Here is a 6,000-nt window from a genome sequence, read left to right on the forward strand (position 1 = left end):
CCTAGAAATGGACCAGGTCCTTTCCTTTTATAGTTGAAGGGGGGACAAGGGTAGTACGTGTGCTAACTATACGGCGTCATGCGAATGGAGGCGGTGTGTTCGAGCCCTGTAGCATGTTCTTGTGGCGGCGTGGCCACCGGAGTGGTTCGTCCTTGAAGTACTGAGGCGACGTGCTGGTCACATTCGATCATGTGCGTCATGGAAGCTCCAGGGCTACCTCGAAGCGGGCGTGGCGGTCGGCGTGCGGGTCACTGTAGGTTGACTGTGCTCGAAGCCAAGGCTTGGTTGGTGCCTAGGCCGAACCGTCGTGGGGGGTCTCGGTAGACGTGAATCTCGAGATAGCCGAGGCCTTGACGTAGAGTGCCGAGGCTCGGAGGAAGTGGTTGATCTTGTGCGATGATCCTAAGGCGTCGATGACCCGGATGAGACTTCCCATGCCATGTTGTCTTCGGGGCAGGGATTGCGGGGCACAGTGTAGTGCAGGCGCTGATCGTGGGCACAGCGCCAGAACACAGTGGCCGGTAATCCCCGCCGCGCCCTATCCTAGCCGGTATGGCGTTGATGTGACTCCTTGTCCCGTTGGCCACTCCGTGGTGTCGAGCCGTCGTCCAGTTGAGATTGCGGGAGTGGTTGACACATTAATGGGACGTGACGCGCTGTCGGGAAGACTGGTCGAGGCGGGAACGACGGGTTATTGCGAAGCCAGCTTCGAGCGATACGGAGAATCGCTGTCTCGTTCGAGGCTGTACGCATGGGGCCTCGGGCGAGACGGAGATTACGCTCCTTGTCGAGGCCTCCTGCGAGGGGTCTCACGTGAGGCGGAGATTCATCAGGGCATCGAGACCTCCCGTGCGAGGCCTAAGGCAAGGCGGAGAGCCGGTGGGCTCGGACGGGGCCGGTGGTTAACCCACGGCTTACCTTCTGGCTTCGTTGTTGATGGGGTTTAAGTGACTCTTTTGATGTACGCTCGGGGTACCCCATTTTATGGTACCCGACAGTAGCCCCCGAGCCTTAGGGGGAGTGCGAGCACTCTCCCTGAGGGTTTGTCGAGACTTGGCTTGCAGCTGCTCCTGTAGGGATTGTATTTTCCTTTTGAGGTTTCGGTGGGTGCGCGCGAGCGCACCCGTCGGGTGTAGCCCCCGAGGCCCTGGAGGAGTGAATTTACTCCTCCAGGGGCTTTTTCGTATTGAGTGAGAAGTTTTTATCGTATTTGTCGAGCCCACACGTGTGAGTTTGGATCGCGGGGTCTTGGCAAGGTCACAGGAAGAGCCCCCAAGTCTCTGCACGGAACGAGAGGGCCGTCGGGAGTTCCCTTGGCTTTTTGTACGTCCCTCGCCCATCCTCTTCGTTCGGAAGGAGGGGTTGTTTTGCCGAGCCCCCTTGCGCGCGAGCCTGGGTCGTTGGGTCTCGACAAAATTGCAGGAGGAGCCCCCTAGCCTCTGTACGGAGCAAGAGGGCCGTTAGGGGTTTCCCTGGCTTTTCATATGACCCTCGCGCTTCCTCTTCGTTTGGAAGGAGGGGTGGAATATGCCAAGCTATCCTCGATGGGCGCGAGCGGTGGCATTTTTGGTGAGCTGTTATCGGGTGAGTCCGAGTGGAGGCCCATGCCCCATTCGCTAGGGGTTGGCTAGTGGTCTAGAGACGCACTCCAAGAGTACCAGAGGGTTTCTCTAGTGGGTGCCGAGGCCGTTCGCTGGGCCTCGATGGCTCGATGCCTCCCTACGGTGGGATCCCATTCGGATTCCGCCCTGCCAGTCTCGGACACGACTTAGGACGTCCCGAGCGATCGCTTGCTCGGGCCTTGGCCATACGTGGGCTCGCCCATAGTCATCCCTGACTCTGTTGCCCTGGGGCGGCTGTCGAAACCCTAGGGGGCCCAGCCTTCGAACCCCTAGACCGTAACAGGCTCGATGCCCTTTATCGTGTTTGTAACGAAACTTCTAGCTTGGGCTTAGGTTGCTTGTCTTTGTCTTGGGTGCAAGAGGAGCCCCTGAGCCTTCGCCCGGAGCGAGAGGGCAGTCAGGGGTCCCCTGACTTTTTTGTTCGACCCTCACACATCCTTTTCGTTTGGACGGAGGGGTTATTTGCTGAGCCCATTCGGGTGCGAGCCTGGGCCGCTGGGTCTCGGCAAGGTTGTAGGAAGAGCCCCTAGCCTCTGCACGGAGCGAGAGGGCCGTCGGGAGTTCCTCTGGCTTTTTGTACGCCCCTCGCGCATGAGGTTTTGTTTGCCGAGCCCCCCTCGGGTGCGAGCCTGGGTCGCGGGGTCTCGACATATCTGCAGGAAGAGCTCCCTAGCCGCCTCTGCATGGAGCGAGAGGGCCGTTAGGAGTTCCCCTGGCTTTTCGTACGACCCTCGCGCTTCCTTTTCGTTCGGAAGGAGGGGTGGAATATGCCATGCTACCCTCGATGGGCGCGAGCGGTGGCATTTCCGGCGAGCTATTATCGGGTGAGTCCGAGTGGAGGCCCGTGCCCCGTTTGCTAGGGGATGGCTAGTGGTCCAGAGACACACTCCAAGAGTACCAGAGGGTTTCTCTAGTGGGTGCCGAGGCCGTTCGCTGGGCCCCGGTGGCTCGGTGCCTCCCTATGGTGGGATCCCATTCGGAGTCCTCCCTGCCGGTCTCGGACATGACTTAGGGTGTCCCAAGCATTTCGCTTGCTTGGGCCTTGGCCCCGTGTGGGCTCGCCTGCGGTCGTCCCTGACTTTGTTGCCCTAGGGTGGCTGTCAAAACCCCTAGGGGCCCAGCCTTCGAACCCCTAGACCGTAATAGGCTCAGCGCCTGGTTCCTTCATCTGAAAGGAATAGGGTGGGGGGAATGTCTTCCCCATCGGCTCGACAACGACTGGCGCACCTTTTGAGGTGAATTTCTCGGGGAGGCAGAACGACACCTGCTGCTGCAGTAGTCGGGCGAGACGTGGTGTCAGTGGATCGGACGTAACTGTTCCTGCAATTAATGAGGAAAAGGTGGGCACATGGGCGGTAAGATCGGATCGGGATTAACCGCGCCGGATCTAAGGGAAACTTCCCCAATTTCGTCGCCTGTCTGTTTCGCCTTCATCCTGCATAAATACACAACGAGCCTCGCCCCTCCCCTCCTTACCTTGCCCGTAATAGCTTTTGCCGTCTTTGAGCCGTCGCTAGAGCAGAGAGCCCCAGGAGGAAGAAGGGAGGGAGGCGAGGCGGAGAGAGAGAGAGACTCACCACCGTAGTCAAACCACACTCATGGCCAGCGACATTGTTGTCATCGAGGCGGACCCTTGGGGTCCATCCGATGTCACCGTGGAGACGCTTCAGTCACTCGTCGACGGCGGGCTCCTTCATCAGGTTACTGACCCCAACAGGCCAGAGTGGATCGCTCCATCGGATGAGCCGGAGCCGAGGCCTCGCGATGGTTACGTCATGAGCTTCGTGTCTTTTCACGAGCGTGGCCTCGGCCTTTCGATGGACCAGTTCATGCGGGCGCTCCCGCATTACTACAGCATGGAGCTCCATAACTTCAACCCCAATTCCATCATGCATGCGGCCATCTTTGTCGCTGTCTGTGAGGGGTATCTGGGGATTGCTCCCCATTAGGAGTTGTGGCTTCTCCTCTTCCGGGCGGGGCATACCACCAAGCCATCGGGTACGTCGGGCATGAGGAAGGCGGTGAGGGCTGGCGGCTGCACTCTCCAAGTGCGCCAAGATCATCAGCACCTCTACATCCCGGCCCAGCTTTCGTCATCCAATCGCTGATGGTACACGAGCTGGTTCTATCTTCATAACGACGATGGTGGACTTCCCCCCTACACTGGGCGGATCGTGGGGAGCTGCCCGGAGAGGTGGAAGTATGGCGTCCCGAGGGAGGATTAGCCCAAGCTGTAGCCGCTCCTGGAGGGGTTGGAGAGGCTACGGGGCCGTGGCCTTACTGCGGCTGTGGTCGTGGCCACCTTCCACCGTCGGAGGGTGCTGCCACTGATGGCTCGGCGGCGGCGCCTGTTCGAGATGAGGCCGGATGAGCCAAACGAGGGCATCCAGATGTCCTCCTCTGCCCTTTCTAACGAGGAAATCCTTCGTCGGGTAGGGGAGACGGTGGAGGCAAAGCTGAGGGGCAGTAACCTGACCCCCTTTGTGATGCGCCCATCGCAGGGGTTCCTGTCGCTGGTAAGTCACGTACCACTATAACCCCCAGGGCGTCCACGTTTCTCATTGCTTCTTTTTTCCTTATCCGTGTTCACCGTACCTACAGGGGATGAGGGACGTGTGAGCCTCCCCGCCGCCCATTGCTGAGGATGTGAGGTGGCGGGCGGCTAACCAGGTGCACGTCGAGGCGTAGAAAAGGCAGAAGGACGCCAAGGCGGCGAAGCGCACGAAGAAGATCCTTGCGCACGAGGAACTAGATAAGCGCCGCCGGCAGTAAAGGAAGGACGGCCTCCCGTTGGAGGAGTCCCCATCGCCGTCGCTATCGACGGATGCCTCGGACGGGGATGACGAGGGTGAGATGGGGCAGGGTCCCCTGGACCATCTCCCTAACGTAGGGGAGACGGTGCCCAGGGCGTCGGCAAGCAGCTCGGCGCTCCTAGGAGGAGGAGGAGGAGCCGCCCCGGGGCCAAGGCTGACACGCCCAAGGAGTGGGCGTTGGGCAAGCGTGCCGTCAGCCCGGTGGGCTCAGCGGCAGCGGTGGAGCAGGTGGCGGCAGGGGCGACGTAACTGCCCCCGCAGAGGACCGAGGGGGCGCCTAGGTCCATCGAGGACCAACCGGCTCCGATGAACATGGAGGCTGTGCCTTTACCGCCGCCACCGCCTTTGCAGACAAGGGTCACCGTGCCGAAGCGGTTGCAGCCCCGCTCGAGGTAGGTGTATTTTTGGTGGAGCCACAGTGCTTTTCCGTTCGTTCTTTTGTCTTGTGCTGACCCTATAAACGTTTTGTCCTTAGCTAGAAGCGACCTGCGGAGGTGCCTACCTTGGCGCCCCTAAAAGCGCTCAAGGTTAACCCTGGCTCCTCCGCCCACTAGTGGCGGAGGCGCAAGCCGCCCTACAACGTGACGCAGCATCGGTGAGAGCTAACCCGAAGGAGCCGGCCACCCAAGGAGGGGCTACCGAGGCGGCCCCGACACAGGCGAGGGAGGGAGCGCCTCCGCCCCACGATGGCGAGGCCTGTGGGTCGGATGGGGCCAAGGTTCCCTTGCCTGCCGAGGCCATCGGGATCGAGGTCCCTGGGGTTTCACAGGCTGGGGCGACGGAGGCCGCGGTGCCCAGGACCATCGAGGTCGCTGCGGCGGGCACCGGAGCCCCCGTGACCACCGAGGCCACGGTGGTGGAGGCTAGAGCCCCCAAGACCACCGAGGCCACGATGGCAGAGGCTGGAGCCCTCGGGACCACCAAGGCCATGATGGCGGAGGTCAGAGCCCCCGGGGCCACCAAGGTCGACGTGATCGCGTCAAGGCCGTCGGTCCAGGAAGTGGAGATGAAGGCCACGGAGGCCTCGGTGGCACCCTTGGTTCAAGGGCCGCCATTGTTGCAGGAGAGCGCCTGGGAGGTGGAGGTTCTTCCGATCTCCTCCGACGATACTTCTCGGTCGCAGGAGATGGCCGACGCCGAGGTGGCCGGTGCCGTGGAACAGCTAGTTCCAACCCCGGGCAAGGGAAGCTCGGCCCTCGCGTGGGTACGACCCGAGTCCCGCGGGTGGGATCACCCGCATGTCCTATGGCAGAGCCAGGAAGATCCTGAGGTGGAGCCTCTGTTTGCCCTCGAGGACACGGCCAAGGAAGGGTGCAGGGACACGTTTGAGCAGTACTGCCAGCTGGCGGAGCGGTCACTATGGACGGCGCTATCCGTGGTGGCTGACGATCTGCTTGGAGTCGCCTAGGTTCATGCTTTCTTTTCTCATGCGGTGGTCTTTTCCTGAGTTTTCTTTGTAGGGATTGACCCCTGTTCTGTTTCCCCCCAGGAGCTCGAGACCCGGTCCCTTGGGAAGTCGGTCTTTCTTCGGCGGGAGAGGGACGTCTGGGACCAGCTTCAGCGGC

The sequence above is a fragment of the Miscanthus floridulus genome, chromosome 3, assembly GCF_019320115.1.
Source record: "Miscanthus floridulus cultivar M001 chromosome 3, ASM1932011v1, whole genome shotgun sequence".
In the NCBI taxonomy this organism is placed as follows: domain Eukaryota; kingdom Viridiplantae; phylum Streptophyta; class Magnoliopsida; order Poales; family Poaceae; genus Miscanthus; species Miscanthus floridulus.